This window comes from Pelecanus crispus, chromosome 12, assembly GCF_030463565.1.
Source record: "Pelecanus crispus isolate bPelCri1 chromosome 12, bPelCri1.pri, whole genome shotgun sequence".
Classification (NCBI taxonomy): Eukaryota; Metazoa; Chordata; class Aves; order Pelecaniformes; family Pelecanidae; genus Pelecanus; species Pelecanus crispus.
Window position 1 is genome coordinate 25,515,439 of NC_134654.1, and position 19,261 is coordinate 25,534,699.

At 41.4% G+C, this 19,261-nt stretch overlaps 1 protein-coding gene across 3 annotated transcripts in view; it reads left to right on the plus strand.

The window, feature by feature from the left end:
• Positions 1-19,261, plus strand: part of HELZ (helicase with zinc finger) — a 96,327-nt gene that overhangs the window by 105 nt on the left and 76,961 nt on the right. For 2 of the 3 annotated variants that reach the window (XM_075719816.1, XM_075719817.1), the window contains exon 1: positions 7,061-7,077. The exons of the other annotated variant lie outside the window; for it this stretch is intronic. The gene's annotated coding sequence lies outside the window, so the exon portion shown is untranslated. Of the gene's footprint in view, positions 1-7,060; positions 7,078-19,261 lie in introns of those variants that run through there. 3 annotated transcript variants of the gene reach the window in all.

Genomic DNA, 19,261 nt, shown 5'->3' on the forward strand with positions numbered 1-19,261 from the left:
TAAGAATAATGCTATTTCTTGTGGTTTGGGACTACAGATAGGCTTTATTAATTAATTCTGAGCTGAGAAATCTACCTGAATCTTGTCTGCTTGGTGCAAGTCGCTAATTTTCACTGTTTTGTAGTTCCAGTTTGTAATGGCCACAATAGCAATTATGCAACTAACTAAGATAGTACTTCAAAGCTGCTGCTGCTGCTCAAAATTGAATGTGTTGTATTCAGACAAGATAACGTCCTAATATTTGCTTTAACCCACTTGTAATGGAGGGAAGCTGTAGATTTTTCCCCATGTACCTGTTCTGGTTTTTTTAAGAAAGTAACTTTTTTAAAGAAAGTAAAATAGTAGCACAAATAGTATAGTAAGAATCAATGGAACTTTTATTGAATTTGCTCTAGTTTTTAATGATTTTTAATGCTATCCATAACTAGCTATTCTGTTCGTAATTAATTAGGTAGAGACCGTAATTGCAAATGATGTATTGAGATGTATATAAATCCTGTCTCTTTAAAAGCTAACACTCAAACTAACACTCTTAGCCCAGGTAATTATCATATGAATACACTTTAAGTCAGGAAACTTTAGACAGTGATTTTGAGTGAGGGAAGTCTGTGAAGGGACAGGAAAAGATGGAAGCTTTGAAGCAGTGATTTGCGTTTGAAATGTAGACTTTGGAAATAGCTTAAGGGAAACTTGGGAATGTCATTTTGGAGGCAAGTAATTTATCAAGCCATACCAATCTAGCTCACTGCATTTAAGGAACAGAAAAACAGCTGAACTATCAGTGAGGGAAGGGAGAAAGCGGAGCAGACTGTTTAGAATGCATAGAATGCTTACAATCTAACTTCCTAAATTGTATTATAATCCCAATTGTACAAGTTGTGTAAGATCTTGTCACAGCCATGTCTGAGAATGGGATGTACTGGTCTTTGCGAGGCTAGCCTTAGGAGCATAAGCAAAATTGTCTGCTGCTAGGATAATGACAAAGTAACTTACTTCAGTTTTGACTCTGTCAATTGGAAAAAATCAATCTTCTGGAAAGTGAGGCAAGAGGTATCAGAAAGGGGAACAATCGGTCATCAGGGGAAGTGGGAACTTGCATCTCCCTGTTCTTCTTATCATAAAGCTTTTTATTCCATTTGCAAATCTGGTCTGGAATCTTCAACCCCAAGCATTTAAGCTTACGGACTCTGTGACATTTCTACCAGATGAGAGATACTGGACCTGTTTCCCCAGCCAACCCTCTTTTCCTTTTTATCCTAGAGTGGAATGGTTTTTCCCTGGCCCTACTTTCTGGGGTTCTTGCAGATCCTACTCCTTCTCTGCCCTAGCTATATCCCTCTCTGCTGCCTTTGTTTGCATTTAGAGCACGCATTTGTTGGAGAGAGGAGGTGGTTTCTCTCCCCTCACGACTACCTTTTGCTGTCAGCATTGGAAAAAACATGGAAGCATTCTTATCTTTCAGCAGTCCAGGTATCTCCTTAAAACTCAATTCAGAAGGATTACGAGGGTTCACTTTCATGGTCTGTATTCATACCAAAGATCTGCAATGATGAGCTTTTTGCCTTTTGGTCTGAAATAGATTTTTGTCCTCACTGAATTCACTTACACCACCTTCATCTTGGTTTGACAACATACTGCCCGAGGCAAACTCTGTACCTAACTCTGTCCTCTGAGTGAGATACACCTGTTGTGTACCTAGTGCTTGGTGCCAGAAGCAAGAATCCCTCAGGGCTTGCCTCCTCACACATCACAAAGTTAAAAGAGGAGTTCTAAAACAAAATTGTAGAATTATTAGGCTGTACAGTAAGCCCAAGTGAGTGGAAAAGAATCTATTCATTTAGCCTGGAGGTGGGTTTGGGTTGGTGTTTTTGGGTTGGTTGGGTTTTTTTTTTTTTGGTGGCAGACTACTATTAATGAAAATGAAAGGAGTGTATCTTGAGTCTCTCTGGAAAATGTTGCCATGTTCAGGTTGCTAGGAAAAAAGACAAGCTGTAAATTTTTGGTGCTAGTCCATCTCAAGAATGCAGACATATGTCAGCTACAACTCCTCCATGAGCAATTTAAAGGTCAACATAAAGGTGTGCCGGCTTCTTAAAAAAAATGCACTGAGATTAAAGATCTTTGATCTTGACAATGTGGGATCAAACCATCACATTAATCTGAACTTTGTAGTTCCCATCTTCTCAATGTACCCTCAACATCCCCTTACTGCTGGTTGCTTCTCAACACTCTCATTTTGTGGATCAAAGGAAAAATGATTTTGTTTGAATATTACTTGCTCTAGAAATTTTATGTGTTTAAAGAGTCCATGTTGAAGAAATGTTATCCTTGGATAATTATGAAGTAAGATTAAAGTTGAGATCATCTGTTCATTACAGGACCCTGGAGGAATTCCAGGGGAATTTCCATGCTAGAAAATCAAAACTTGCTACTCATCAGCCTAATAATCAGACATTAATGGCTGCCTAGAAACAGTTTGCTTTATTGTTTAGTAAGACTAAGAATTACTGTTGCTATCTAACCTCAGGTCTACCACTGACTTGTTTGTGGCAGAGGGTAAACCACTTAACTTCTGTTAGTTTCCCATGATTGCTGCTTCTGAGGGAGTTCAAATATTTATAAAGGTCCAGCATGCTAAGACAATAAAAACATTGCTGCTATTACTGCAATCAGTCTGGAACTTCTGTTGAGAAAGGCATCCTGTTGTTTTGTTTCTCAGAGGTGAAAACTGCTCAAGATGCCTGCTGGGGTTTAGGCTGCAGGGTCAGGGAGGCAGTTCGGTGCTGAATGTATTCCATTATTATTCCATTTTACATGTTAATTGTAATGTTTTTTCCTGTATTCTGAAGTTAGACATCATGAGTGGAGCTGACTGAAAATCATGTTTTCCGTATTGGAATTCAAGAAATGCCAGTTCCCAGAAACAGGAGTGAACTTTATCTTAGAATAGAAATTGATTTTCTGAATTTCCCATGAAAGCACAAGTCTGAGGAGAAAGGAAAAAAAGCAGCAGTGTAAGTTTGAAACAATTAAAATAGTTTTGTTTTGAAAATGTAGAAACCGAGCTCTAGCTGTGATTCCAAGTGTGCAGCTCATGGGCGAGCCAGGACTCTAGGGCTTTTGGCTACCAGCTCTCCATTAGCCCCGAAGCAAGTGAGGGTTTCAGAGTTCCCAACTCTTCCAGAATTTGTGCCACACCTTTCAGAGCTCTGCTCAGATCTCAGCTTCATGGCAGGGTGCCTAGCAGCCCTGAGTGGCCCCAGGTTTTCAAACTCCTGGTTTTTGGCAAGGAGCCTAGATTCTCCAAGGACCTGGGCATGGCTCCTAGCTTCACAGAATAGGGAGAAGCCCTGTGAACAGTCGTAATTTACAGAATCCTGACTTAAGGGTAGGGAGACTGGATGGGTTAGTGCCTTCTGCACAGGGCTTCCTTGCAGTTACGGTCCCTGGGAGGTTGGGCTTTCTAAACTTGCAGCAGGAAATTGCAAGTTTCAGATCTGGAAGGTTTTGAAATCTTAAAAAATGTAAAAGTAGAATTGAATTTGGTATTGCTGCACTCGTCAGAGGGGTTTCTTTTGCTTTTTTTTTTTGTTTTGTTTTAATCTTACCATGAGTCCCTAGAAATATGACTGTTGGGCTTTTGAGGATCTGAGTCCTGTCAAGTCTCATGAGGCTGAGCAGAGATTAATTGGTTTCGTTCCTATCTCATGCCTCCTCATTGTGCCTTTGGCATTTCTTACATTTGCAACATAACACTGTTGGCTTTTCTTCTGCTCCTATACTCCATGTGACCAGCTGCTCCTGGTCTCCTTGGGCAGAAGAAAAGAGAGCGTGCTGCAGTCAGTGCAAAAACCCCACATTCCTCAGCAGAACCTTAGTACTGTGAGCTCTCCTCTCGTCATGAAATCCCATCAGTGAGCATAGCACATGGGGATTCCAGGAACTTAGGAAGCCTGGACAATTGTGAAAATGCAAGCCAGTAGTCAGCACGTAACACATCTGTTTCTGTGCCCAGCCCATGCTGAGTGAAGCCCTGCCTTGTCAGCGCTGCCTGTGGAGTTGTGAATGATGTGTTTGATTGCAGAGGTTGGAAGCCAAAATTGCAGCTTCCACTGGAGTAATACACATCAAGGAGAGAGAGAGACATCTCATGGAGTCCCTCCCACACTAGCAGCTAATATTATAAGCTTATTTCCTTAAATTATCCTTTAATACTGTATTGAAACATGTCAATAAAAGCCACAAGAAGTCTCTCTCTTTCCATGTAGTGTGTAACTGGTTGCTAGTGGCATACTCTGCCTTCTGTGCTGTTACAATGGAAGAGGCTCTGAAACCAAGGTTCAGTTATATTAAGGCCCTTTGGATTTGGAATCTCATCATTTAGGCCATTTGCTGTACGATTTGCACTTTGAGCAGAATTTTTGAGCAGAATTTCCAAGGCTAATGACTGCTTGGAGCCCAAATTTGTTTTGGACCAACAGTCCTCGCCCTTCTATCTGGTAAAAAAAAAAACTATGAAAGAGCTTGGAGGAAGCACCACAAGGAAATAACACAGTTATTCCAATCTTGCAGGCTCAGTGGCAGTACTTGAACAAAATAGTGCTTGGCAGCCAGCCCCATCTGAGAACTGCTGGCTCCCTCTGTAGCCTCTGGCATGTCCACTTAGGGTTTATGCAAATTAACCAGTCTACAAAACACAGTAAAACTTACTTCATATGGGGGCTAAGAGGTTTAATTCAAGTGAGAAGATCATAAACAGCAGTGGGTGTAAGGGCTCAGTCTCCATATTGTGTTTTACACACAGCCCTTTTTCCCGAGATGGGGGATTCCCCTGCCGCCAGTCTTTTCCCCAGCTCCTTTCTGCGCTGCTCCTACAGTGCCGAGTTGCCATCTTTCTACAGCAGTCTGCCTTTCAGTACCTTCAGTCTAGGAACTTTAAAACAACAGAGACAGATAGCAATAGAAATGGTATCTGTCATCGAACAAATCCTTCCCTGTATAACTCAGTCACTAGCCACACAATTTTTTTCCTAGCACAGTATAAAGACCTATCGTCAGAACTAATGGACTCAAAAGTTAATGACAGCTTATGTGAAAAATAAACCCAGATTTGTCTCACCCCAAACTGAACTCCAGAGGATATATGCATATTTTTAGACATGCACACACATATAAAACTCATTATATTTTCCACTGCTGTTTTTTTCTTTTAAATTATCATTTTAAAGAAAACCTTCCTTGCGTTTTGTAACAGCAAAATTTATCAGTAATACAAAAGCTCACTAGGAACCAAACACAACCAACCTCCAAAATAAAAGGACTAATTCCGCTTCAACAGCCTGGACTGGATGAGACACAAAGTTAGATGCTAAACACGGTTTCACCTTTATCTGATTCACCGTAACTGCCCCGTTCCTTGCACGGTGGCCACAGAAACCAGAACGAAGAGTCACAGCGCGCCCTTTACGCTCGCTGGGGACGGTGTCCGAGGCAGGAAGCCGGGGACCTGCAGAGCCGGCCCACGGCAGGCTCCATGGGGCTGGGCCTGTCCCGAAATGGCGGCTCCTGGGATGAGGCTGGGACCAACTGCGCTCCCCTCTGGCAAGGCCTCTGGTCGGGCACCAAAACAGTGAACTGTACTCCCAACCGTAATTAAAAAGTTGAATTAAAAAGTGGACTGATTTAAGTCTGAGGCTGCAAATGCAAAGGATTCCTTTAAATTTATTTCCTTCTGCATTTACATTTTTGCAAGGAGCTCTCTCTTTTATAAACGCGTTACTGATGAATATTGAAAATATTCTTGGGCACAAGTATCTTCTTGCAGTGGCAATGCATCAGAGGCTTGGCTGGTGGTTATTCTTCAAAGAGTTAGGAGGCGTTAATGCAAATTTAAATATAAATGTATTTAGGAAAATCCAATACTAAAATGATCTGGATCTTATAATTATTTTAATTAAAGTAGAACTTTTTAAAAAACACTGGAATCCTGTTTTGGTGATAAACTTTATTAAGCGAGCTGCTTTCCCCCAATTTCTTGTCCACTTTGCCCTAAAGCACGACGGCTGATGCACTGCGAGGGGCACCCATCCATGGCAGCCGAGCCCGTAACGCCTTGAAAAAGCCAGCCTGCACACGGCGTAGGCATGGAGAACCGATGGCCAAACATTCTGAAAAGGCAGCCAACAGGGAAGATTACTCCGTGAAAATAAAACTGTTACGCAGAGCAGTTTCTGGGATTCACGCACAGGCAGAAAGGCATCGCCAACAGTCCTGCGGCAAAAGCAGCCGGGGTTTTTAACACGCGAGGTACGAGGTGAGCTGTTCCATCGCCCGGCTGCAGCCTTCGCTCACGGGGGCAGCTTTCTCCAAGTTTAGGGGCTGTAACTTTAAAAAAAAACAAAACAAAACAAAACCAAAACCCCCCAAAACCCCAAACCCACGACAACGGTAGACTAACCGCGAGGAAAACCCCAACATTTTCAGCTCAGGTGGAAGGAGTGCGGCAGCTCACCGCCGGCCCCCCCGCCCGTGTGCGCGCCTCACGCCCCGCGCCTCGCGCCTCACGCCCCGCGCCTCGCGCCTCACGCTCCGCGCCTCACGCTCCGCGCCCCGCGCTCGCTGCCTGCGGGCAGAGGCACTGACGCGAGTCCCGGGAAAGGGGAGGGGGCGGGGGAAAAAAAAAAAAAAAAAAAAAGATTAAAAAAAAACCTCAAGGAAAAAAACCCCGAGGTTGCCGGTTTCCAGCCTGAGCGGCGCGGCAGTGCCCCCTCCAGCCGCTGCGTGAGGGGAGAGCTGCGGGCCGGAGCCCGGGGCTGCCCTCCGCCAGCCGCCGCCGCCTCCCTCGGCAGTGCCGCGGGGGGGGCCGCGGGTCCGGGTGCCGGTGCCGGTGCCGGTCCCCGTCCCCGTCCCCGTCCCCGTCCCCGTCCCCGTCCCGCCCGCAGCGCCCCGCCGCCCCGCCGCCCCTCCGCCTTCCCCCGCTGGCCGCCGGGCCGGGAGGAGGGCGGGGGAGGGCTTTCCCACAATGCTTTGTGGGGACGTTGACAAGTGGATCCAAGATGGCGTAGAAAGTAATGACAGGTAAGTCAGGACTTCCCCATTCGCCCCCCGCGGGGGCCGAGGGCGGCCGGGCCCGGCTGGAGAGGGCTCCGGGGAGGCCTCGGGGGACCCTGGGTGCCCCGCAGCCGGCCGGGCGGCCGAGCGGGGGCTGGCGGCCGGGCCGGAGGCTGAGCGGTGCCGGCTGGAGAGGGCCCTGTGTCTGCGGAGGGGCCTGCCGCGGCGGGCGCTCGGGGGCTGTTTACGGGCAGGCTCGGCCGGAGCCCCGCGGGCTGCCGCGCTCTCCCGGGGGCCCGCAGCCGGCGGCGGGCGGGCCGGGGCGGCCCTGCGCCCGGCGCGGCGGGGGCAGGCGGAGGGGCCAGCCTGGAGAGCCGGAGATGCCTTGCACAACCCCGGCTTCCCCTGGCTCCGGGGGTGCTCGGCCAGGGAGGAAGGAGGGGGATGTAGAGGGGTGGGAGTCAGCTTTGTTTTTGTAGCGGGCGGGGCGGGAGGGAACGGCTGGCGACGGCCAGGAAATAACAATAATAAAATAGAAGTTAAAAAAAAAAATGCTTTAGGTAGGGTTTGTTGAAGGATGGAAAAATAAATTGAAAGAATTTAACAGCTGTTGTAAAATTAACCCTCAGAGCAACGAAGGCTCGGCAGATAAGCTTATATTTTTGTTTTCTGCAGGAAGGCTTTGTCAGGGCCGAGTGGCTGGAAGTTGGGAGGTCTAACACAGATCCTGACATCGCCTTTTGTACAATGCAACTGTTGTAAAACTGGAAATAGGAGAGTTTATACTGCGGGTTGTGATGCAGTCCTCCCAGCAGAGACTGTACACACATATATTTTTAGGGCAAATCCCCAAGCTCCTGGGCTGGGTCATGTCCTTCTACTGATGTCCAAGTGAGTGAAGTTGTTTGGCTTCAATGCATTGTTGGGCAAACTGTTGTTGTTTGATTATAGTACTATGATTAAACATATCATTGATGGAAATTAAGAAATAACTGCAGGGAAACAGTTGCAGGATCACTTTCCAATCAATGACAAAATGAGTGAGGGGTAACAAGGTTAATAGGATTTTTGCATTATCGGGGTACAGTGAGCTTGAGATGAAGTTTTAACATTACATAATGTATTTCGCTTTTCATTGAAGAAATGAAATGATACAGCTGTAAGACACAAAAATATCCTAAAAATGAATATCCCCGTTGACAGATGAGTGCATCATGGCTAGTCTTGTTGGGATGGCTTGAATTGTTGGGGGTCTTCTAATGTTGTTGTTCTTAATAAATAGTGTAATTGAAACAAGGCAAAGCATAAAATACCCCCCCCCCATTTATTTATTTTAAGAAAAGACACATTCCTCTGTAAAAATGAAAATACAACCAAATTAAAGTAAGTGATACTTGGCAAGGTTGCATTATTTTCCAAGACTGAGTGGTAGAACGGGGAGGTTTTAAAATAATGTGTTTTAAATTCAATTGTTTCAATACTTTTGAGTCATAGCAGATTGTGAATGGAAACTCTGGGTTTTTTTAAAGGGCAAAGCTTGTTTGCTTGGGACAGTCTGGGGATGCTGGGCAGCCTGCTGGTCCTCTGCAGTGAGGAGCTCATTTTGAACGTGCAGGTGTTAAGCGTAGGTGAGGGGAGAGTGTACGAGTGACCACCATGTTCCCTCCCCCGCCTCGGGATGCAAACCGAGGGATTCGCTCTTAGATGAATCAGACTTTTTTAGGCTTAGCTTTTACAGCGCAGAAATTGTGAGTGGGGAAAGCCAAGTTAAGCTTTTTTTGTTGAACTTTAATTAGCAGAACAGTTTTTCTTTATTGGTAAGTGAAGCAACATTTTATGTGTTATTACTGATAAAATTGAGTTTTCTTTGTAATTTGTGATGAAAGCAGAATTTTTTTTTTTTTCCCCCAGCTGAAATGACATTTCTATTATCACTCCTCACCTCCGTCAATTTTTTTGACTTACGAAACGTATGGAATATTTCCCCTCCTTTAATTCATATGGACACTGTGCCTTTTAAGTGAGCCAGATGAACTTTTCTGTGAAAGAGACTTACTAAAGTGATGGTTTAGGACTTGAAAGGTTGTAATAGCTGGTTTTGTTGGGGTTTTTTTGGGTTGTTTTTGTTTCTCCTAAACAGACTAAAAATTAAAGGGAGATGTGGAAGCAGCACCTTAAACTGTAATTTGTCCCGGTTCTGCACCTTGATCTGTCATGGGGGGTCCTTTCCCTTTGTGAAATCTCATTGGTTTCAGAGAAGTTGCTCCTGGGCTTTGGGATCTGTATTAGGAGATCTGGTTGCAGGAGAAGGGCTGTAGTTTGGAGAGAACATCTGCTCAAAGGTTAGCTTTCATGGAGAAATTCCCATCTCGAAAAACCTAAGTAACAGTGTCTAGAAGGTTTGAAGAGGTAGTATTTCCAAGCGGATAGGGTACAGGCCTAGTGCTTGAGAGATCTGGACAGCCTGATGCACATCACCTGTTTATGCTTCCTTTTGAAGGAATTTAAAATAGGAATAGTGAATCTTAACCAACCTGTGAAGAGTCTTGATGCCTGTGGATGAAAGAGGCTATATATGAGCTAGGCAATAGTATTACTAATGTTTTCCAACTCTGTTAATTTAGTAGTCTGGTGAAATATTTTTCTCCAACGTTGGCAATTGTTTTTGTTACTAAAATCCCCTTTACAATTATAGCTGGATTTTCTTTCTGACTTTCAGTGTGTTTTATTTTTTCTTTTTCTTTTTTTTTGCTGTTTACTGCCATCTTCCACTTGGTACTGCACTTTATTCTAGGTGGTTTCATTTTAGTAATGGCAGAAGCAATTGCTAGAGCAATTCAGATTATTAGTTGAAAGCCCTCGAATCTTTCACCTCACTGGCATTACCTCTTGAGGTCAGTGGTACCTAGATAGGTCTGGTAGCAGAAGTGAAGTCCAAATTAGAAAAGTCTTTTGTAATAATTTAAATCCTGTCCCCTGTGTACAGCCTGAATAACTAGGGAAAGCCATGGGAGCTGGCTTGGAGAATGAGAAGGAAGGATGGGGTCATTCTGCTCTAGCTTAGGGACAGAGTTGTTGGACAGCTGGCATTGCCCCTGCCTTGGGGATCATGAGGCCAAGAGTCCTAGTAAACGTGAATCCTGTCCTTACTTTTTTCCTAGGCTTTTTCATGGAAGCAGATCCCCAGTGTTCCTCTTTGCTAGCGGCTCGTCATGGGAGAAAATAGCAAATTTTGTATTCCCAGTCTTCCCTCCTGCTCGCCTATCATAGCTGTTTAATCATTTCTCACTTCTTTTGTCGAGGTCCTAAGGCAAGATCCCGTTATCACTACGTGGTATATGTATTTTTCCCCTTTAAATGGAAGTATTATGGGTTAGATGATCAGAACAAACAAGCCCTTCCTTTTTTGTTCTTGTTTGTCTTGCCATTTCTTCTGTGGCCTTTGGCAGTAGTCAGCACTTGTGTTTATGTATATCAATGATATACATTTAAAGACATACTTTATATGTTTGATTTCTTACTCCCTTTGGTAGACTTCTGTGATTGCCATTCTTTTTTCAGCAAGGAAGAAAAGAGAGAATATTAGAAAAGAGACTGCTTTTTCAGAAGTTTGCACACTGCATTGGTATGGAATAAAGAAAAAGAAGGAATGCTTTTTCTTCTGGAGATTTTGACTGTGGAAGTAAACACTGGTTTTCTCCTAGTATTTGTTTGGGGTGTGTAGGGGAGAAATTAACTAAACTTTATAGGTCGTGAACTTAGGAGTCCGCAAGGTCAGACCGCCCTACAGAAATAGGCCAGCTTCTGGTGATTTTATTATGGTGGTGTTGATACGTAACTCAAATTCCTTATTCAAAACCAGTCTTGCTTACTCAGCTTTCATGTTGTCTTCACACAAGTGTTTACAACATGAGGCTTCAACCAGAAGCAATCACTCATGCCTGAGAAACACAGAAAAGTGAATATTACTGTAGGAAAAGAAGTGCTTAGGAATTTAAGCGGGGAGATCGTAATTACCCATGGATGAGAATTTGCTTTTCTCTTGCATTTCCATTGCACTGCTAGTTGAAGTTAAAGGATACTTAATGTGGCTATAATATCCAAATATTTCTTTACAATTTTATATGTGAATTCTTTGTCATAAATTTAATAGAAATGCAGTGGTTATTTATGCAGTCTTTTCTCAGAGTCCTCCAAAATACCAAATTGCAGACTTATGACAGGGAAGCCGGATAAGGAATCGTGGATTTCAATCTTTTTCCTTCTTAAATGTAATCTTACTACACTGAGAAGTTCCTTCTCATGACTAAGAAGTTTGAGTGGTTACTATGGCCCCATCCTACTTCTGAATGAGTACAAACTGTCAAATTTTCAAGGTGGCATGGAGTCTTTGTCAAACGTTAGCAAGAAGGCAAGTTAGAATTAACAACACTGAACTATATAGCTTTTCCAAAAAGCAGTAGGTACACAGTGCTGCTGAGTTGATAGCAAAAGTTTTTGTAAGAGATTTTACGTAAAGAGATGTGTCGGAGATGTTACTGTAAACTGCCACGTGATTTGTTTCTGTTAGTCTCAGGAAGTACCACTTGCATGAAGAATGATGCGACTGAGGTGGATGTTTTCAATCTTTGGCTTATATGTGGTCTGGGGAAATACATTTCCTGATCTCTCCTGTTTGTAAGCAGTAGAAAGGCTAATGATTCTCAGAGCTGTAATGACTAAACAGGCAAAGAAAAAGAATAGTAGAATTATGTTAGGTATGAAATTTTGAATGTTGGAGTGGCAGGAAGTGAGGGGTAGAAATGTGAGCAGTGTGTGGATTCATTTGAGCTGGTTTTATGGTAGCTAGGGTAAGTGTTATTTAGAAATGGTCTTTCGGTCTGTGAATTTCATAGGTTGGGGGTTTTTCACAGTTATATATAGCAAAAATACTGTATGCATCAAAACACTAAAAATTACTCTGCTTAAATATGCTTAGAAGATCTTTCAGAGCCCTTCAGACCCCATGGCAAGAGGGAAATACATAACACAACAAGAGTTGTTTTTGAGAATCTTGGTTGTTAGTAATGCGGCACGAGTGTTTAATATGCTGGAAAATATTTAGTAGCAAATGTTTGTGGACATAATAAATGGAGAATGCCACAAATGAAAAGCATAGTGGTTTTGGCAGCATATAAGATAATGCTTCTTCCTTATATATCTTCTTATATAACGTAAGATAATCTGTATTTTTGTACGTGATAATTTCATTTTGTCCTGGGATAATTTTGTGGGGACGGGGACAAGCAGCATGCTTCTGTTCCCAAGTAATGTTCCTTCGGTGCTCTCGACTAAATTCCCCATCGGCTAGCTGGGATTCCCCAGTACTGTTGACCAGCCATGATAGCTGCTGTGCATCTGATCCTCTGCCATCTCGGGAGCCAGAATTTGGGGCTTTTCTCATTGTCTGCACAGGTAGGTCGTTAAGGGGAATGTGTTTTTAGCATACATCTGAATCTGCGCTAAGGCAGTGTTGTAGCCGAGTGCTGTGGGTATTTTATTGAAGGATGTTTTTGATTATAGTTGTTTGTGCTAATGGTTTTGAGGTAACTGTACTCTGGCCATATCTTAAGACACTCACACATTTGGAATGGTGCAGGACATTTGTTTTGTCGTTTGAAATGACTGACATTACTTGGCTGTAGTTTTGTTTATATTTGTTTGGCTAGGCTAGACTCTGCTTTTCTTCTTCCGAAGTTTTGTCAGAATTATGCCGTTAACCACAGTAGGATCGTTACTCATTCCTGCTGATGTCTGTTCTTTGAGTGGGGTTTAAAATACGTGACTGAATCTCTAATGTTCATTTCAAAAGGAATGAGTAGGGTGAATGCCACTGGGAAACTTGTGGTGGTTTGGATACAAGTTACCGTGTTGCCCATAGGGTTTGCTCTGTGAGGAGAAGTTGGCAATCCGTATTCTGCTCTCAGGAGAGGGCTAAAAATTGAACCTTCTGCTTGTATCATGTTTATGCATTTGAGGAGAGGAAACAGGGACGTTATAAAAGCATTATCCAGATGCAGAAGGGTTAATATAATTAAAATACAGTTAGAAGACAACTCCCCAAATCAGGCTTAGCTGCATTATGTCAAACTATTTGAAGCACAGTCATGTAAAAATTAATTTCAAAGGTTATTTACAATAAAGATAGCAATTTTTAGTGGTGGAGGTTAGTTATTGCTTTGAACCTTCAAAACAGCACACAAAAATATCATACACAGTTACATAATAGGTATAGTTTTGGGAAAGATGTGTTTGGAGTATCTGTGGGTGGCATGATTGTGTTATTAAATCTGTTATGGTAGGACCCTTTTGTGCTAAGCGCTGTATAAATGCGTAACAAAAAACTCAGTCACGGTATTATTCACTACTATAATAAATTTAAGTTCATTATAATGCTGCAATGAAGACTGAGGTATATTGAAAGAAAATTTTCCTGTGTTGTGTCACAATTTTCTGGCTTATTTCAGTGTTCAGTTTGTGAACTGTGCACTATAACCGTGCAATGTAACTGGTACTCAGCATGAGGAATTTTACATTCTTTTGCCTCTTGAATGGATTGAAAGAGTGATTCGTATTTGGCATCTCAAACAGAAATTTAACTTAGGGTTAGGTTTTTTTTTTTTCATCCAACTGTAAAACTGTGATACCTACCTGTAGCATCTGCATTTGCACTGGTGATCAAAGCTGTGTTCTTCAGATAGGTCTCCTAGTCATAGGGGTATGCTGCTTTGCAATACTGGGACGTGTCAAGAGTGGAGAAAGTTCTTGTATGAAAATGAAAATTTGACATTTGAGGAAAGGCTGTTTCAGCATCACTACAATATCCCTGTTAAGAAGAGAAAACGGATTGAACCATTGCGCTTTGGAGTTTACATGGGGTTTTCCAAAAGGGGAAATAATTTCCTAATTTTAAAAATACTTTTATTGCTGAAATCCAAGTACAGCTATATTAGAGGAAGCTGTGAATTGAGCACAAGACTGGAAGTTAGAAACTGCTAATTTTGATTCTGACTCTGAGACTGATTAAATTGGTGAACTTTGGCAAATGAACTGTGGTCAAGTCCTCTCTGAAGACAGTGCTGTATGAGTGGCAAATTCAATGAGCATCATGGAAAACTTCGTGATGTGTTGCATTTAAACTTGTGACATACATTTGTAAATATCCTGATAATGTGTTTTGTGTTGGAAGTGATGCTTGGGAATCTTCTTTGACTTCCCTTTGCATTCCTTGGGAACAGAGTTTTGTACTTGCTTGGCATTTTCAAAATTAGGTGACAGATGCATAGCTACCTATAGACAGGTGTACCTGTATATCATGTAGCAGGCATTTCTCAAACAAGGACTTTTGGCAATATCTTATGACTCAGAGGAGAAAAGTATTTAGTAATTGCACGACTGTGTAAGTCCTTAAGGTTAATGGTGTTCACTTTCTTGGGGGGATCAAAATTATTACTAAACATTATAATATGAAGTGCGCAGAGACACTCGGGAAAAGGCCATGTTCTGTTGTTCAAGCGTTTAAAAGAGAGGTTCTGCCACAAGTAGTTTATAGTTTTAAAAGTTGTGGATAATGATGTTTAAACCAGCTTTTAGAATATGAATATTGTATTTTTCTGCAAAGTGTGTTTGAGTTTGAGACTTGTAGGTTGGTGCTGTTCCACGGAGAGCTGGCTGGTTGTGCAGTGCTGATTTTCCCTTTGTTTTTCTCTGGCAAATTTCATTAGGAGAAACAAAGATTAAATTACTTTTCTAATGCATTTTTTTAAAGTAAGTAATTGGTGATGTTGTTATGGGGATAAAATGGTAACCATGGGACAATATTTCAATTAAAATGCCCTCATCTTGGATAAGTGTGAGAAACTCTACTCTCGAAAAGCAGTAAGAACATACAGGTATATGGAATACAAACTGCTGCTGTTAACCAGTTATTATGAAAGACTGTTTACGTGAAGATTTTCTATGAAGGAGCCAAAAGAACTTTAGGTGGGGCAGAAGCACCACCTATTATTATGTTACCTGATGCTTACTATGACATACTCCTCATTTCAGTTGGTTATTACTTGCCAAATTTTAATTATTTGGGTTGAAATTTCCCATGGTAGGTGTCTATCCCAGGCTGACTTTTTGGGTGCTGTGGAGGGAGTGAAGGGTTCTGCCAACACGATTCAGTCTTTTCTAAAAATTGGGCAAAAAATATATTCTTATGTTCACAATAAAATAGAAAAAAAAAATCTAATGTGCGATAGCGCTGCTTTGTAAAAAGTTGAGATGTGGTATAGTATGATGTTTCTGCCAAGGATATACTTCTTATCAACCCTGTGAATAATCTGCTCAGTGTCGGTCAAATTAGCATTTAGTACAGATCTAAAAAGATCACCCCTGCAGTGAATATACTTCAGCCCGAGCTAAATGGGATTTCTGTACAGTTTGAAGGCTAGGGCTTCTGCATTCCTCCCTGGTATGATTTTGGACAATAAGAAGAGCACAGAGAATTCCCCCTCTGTACTCCCCATAACCAGTTCCTCTTTCCTACCAGCTCTACTGTCGTGCAGCACGGAGGAAGCAGCAACTGGATTTAAACAGAAGGCGCAAAATGCAGATTTTCGCAGAATATGTAGAATAAATGTGGAGATGGGGGTGGCTGAACAAAGAGACTGAGATTGAAAAATATTAGCGTTAGAAAGAAAGAAAGAAATAGAAGGGAGGCTCTACAGTGTGGGGGGGTACATATAAAGTATTTTATGATGCTAATACAGTTGTTTGTTGGAATACAGTTTCACTATTTGCATAAATTAGAAAGTGTTTAATAGATGGAAAAGGGAATAGCAAAAAGAAAAAAAAAAAAAGGCAAATTATACTTAAGCACTATCTTTGCCACACTTTGTTTTCTGTATTTCTAATGAACGCTCCTATGTTGTGATGTAGAGAAATGCTGAATACTCATAAGTCACTCTGCAGACACTGGGTGTTCTGCTCTGATCATACAAAGGACTCCATAGTACAGGGCAGAGCATAATGGGGAAAAAAACACGTTTAGTTGACTTAATCTGAATATAAAAAGTTTATAGAAACTTTTGGCTTTAATGTATTTTAATGTCTTAAGTCTGTGTAAAATGGGAGTAATATCAGAAGGATAAAGATATTTTCTTAATCCTTGTGAAGTGCTTGGTCACAGTATTTGTAAGCATTATTGGAAAGTTCATGAAAACATTAAAATGCAGTCTTGAGAACCAGATTTGAGTAGCATGCAGTAAATAAGGCCTTAGACCCTACGCTGAAGTATTTAACTAGATGTCCATGAAGCCGGCATGTTCTGCCGGCTCATTCCGCCAGGTAGCTCTGGGAGCATGTAGTATGGGACTAATACAGTTAAAGGCTGTATCATAATTTTAATGAGTGCAGTATGTGTATGTATTTGCTTTGTGTAACTAGGAATCTCATGTCTGTCAGTTACGGATGGCTTTTGGACAAAGCGAGTACATGCCAGGGAGATGTTGTGCTTTGACTTGCCGTGTGTTTTGCTTAGTAAGATAGGTAATATTTTCAGACAGCTGTGTGAAAAAGGATAATTTTAAAGGCAGGAGATGAAGGTATTACGGATACTTATGTGGTGGATGGGGTGGTTACAAGTGCTGAGGCCATGAATTATTTTCAGACTTTGAGCCCAAGATAGCCAGTTTGTCCATGTGTAAATGTTGCTGCTGCTGGCTGTATAGATTGTCCTTTCTGCTGCTATTTCCAAAATGGAAACAAAAGGGATTAGTAAAGGTAATAAAGTGTTAATAATCACTTAATAAAGTGTCTGTACTGAAATCATAACTGGCACACAATAAAAACTACCGCGTTACTATCCGTGATGTATGTGAAGTGATTTAAAGAACACAAAGGATCCGGGTTTGCTCTTAATCTCAATTGCTGCTATGTTTTTGTTGTTATGTGGATGGTAAACCACCACAGGCACTTGTTCCTTTTTCAGTAAATGTGGATGCGTTTATTCTATACATTAAGTTTACAGGATCACACTCGAGGCTTCATTTATGTGGCCAGAGATCACTTGTCCTCCTAATTTATGGTCCTCTTTTTGGTTTTTCAATGTGGAAGGATAATCTAAGTATTTAATGGTAGGGGGCATCATGAACCTCTTTAATTCCTTTTTTTTTTTCCCCTTCCCAAAATCAAGTGTATCATGTTCCTTAGAGGCCATGTAACAGAAGTTCTTGCTGCTGTTATGCTATATAATAAAACCTTGAAATAAGCTTTCCTCATTCTGTATGCTCCATTTCAGATTTAACATCATTTTTGGAATTTAAAGTAGGGTCATTTTGCCTGGAGTTGTACATCATTAACCAGCGTAATTCAGTTATTTCAGAAAACTGATTAGATTGTCCTCTCTGAAGGGTGGAGACTTTTGTATTTGTTCTGTAAGGTGTGCAGTACATTTCTCAGCACTGTTTATAACTAATATTACTGACTTCGGCCATAACTGCGATAAATGGGTGCATAAGATCTCTGCTATTAACACTTTTCTTAAAATAAGAAGAAGCGAAAGCACCTTTCATATTATCCTTTCCTGCACCCTGCGCCTGAAAGATGTACCATCCTTCTCTCTGTTCAGTTAAGTCTTTCACATTGGTATAGTGGACTGTCATTATCTACTCTCATTTTATTAAATGATTTCTGAGTGTGGGATTATTTATGATGTATATGTCATGACACTAGGAAAGTGCATTTTTTTCTGTGTGTGTCTGTAAGTGGCTTCTGTATTTTGTGCAGCTGTATTTTATTCCTTCCTGGAGGCTTGAATAAAATGCTTTTTTGTCTTAAGGCAAAGATAAGTTTATTTTATCACTATAGGTAAGGAAAAATAAATAGATGTTTAATTTTATTTTACTAATCTAAAGGTACTTGGATGGCATTTTGGAGTACTACAAAAACAATTACGTGACATTATCTAGAGGTACAAGCATGCCTTAAGATGGGATCACTAGAAATGCCAGACCAACTGTATAATATGACTTAACAGTAGATAGATACATTAGTCCCTATTTTAGTATGTGGACTGACAAATGCAGTTGGTTTGCAGGGTATTGATAGTTGAATTTCAGTGACCCATCATTTTTAACAATAACGTTGGCATGTTCACAGTAGCTAACATTTTTGTTGTGTAGTATACACAATGTGTTGTAATTAATCCAGATTATTAAACGAACCCAGATCTTTCCATACCTGTGTAAATTTAAGTATCTTGTCAGTCTCTTCCTGATAATTTTGAGGGAGAGGGAGCTAGAAGACTTTTCAGTCACAGGAATTGTGTCCATACCAACTTTCCGACTTCCCAAATACTACTTTTCTGTATTATGGAAACAGCAAATTTTTGAGGCCTTCATATGTGAATTGCTTACATCTCAATTTTACCAATAACAGATTTCAAAAACTATGTGATGTGTTCTGCTAGTGTCTGTAGTCTGAAAAGTTTGGAAGCTCTGCTTTAATGAAACCTGGAAACTACTGGATGGATTCTTGAGGAGTTAAGCTAATGAATGCAGTTTATGGCTTTTATCATTATGGGCAAGAAAAATGAACAAGCTTTTACTTCTACTGATGAGTGATATTTTGGTACAGTGCTATCTCTCTCACTGGGTAAATGGCAGCACATGGCAGTAATTGATGGGGTACCTGACCTCTTGGTATCAGTCAGAGGCTGAATTATAACTTCTCTTTGCCCTGGGTGGACTTAAAAATCTGGGTCTCTTTACACTTTTTTTCATAAAACTTGCAGCATCTTCGAGACCCTTTAGACTTCTATGAATTCACTTCAAATTGACTTGAAGTTCAAAAGTTACTGGGGAAGGACAGAGCAGCCATTCTCAAAAATAAATCTAGTAGATCTCTTCTTGCCTCTTAAATGGAATTGCTGGGAAGTTATGATGAAACAGCTGTCTTTTCTTGATATATTACCTGAATTTATTACGTTTAAAATGTCTGTCCAGTTTGGTGGCCAGCCTTTCCAATTTGTGAGAAGGGCTGCAAAATCACAAAAGGTTAAGAAACACAGCGTGGTCACTGCACGCATTTCCTTAGAGAGGGGCAGGATGAGTTGAATTCCTGCCCTGCTTTCTCTGAGCGTGCGCCAGCTTGACCGCAATAGGCAATGGAATGGCAAACCCTTCTT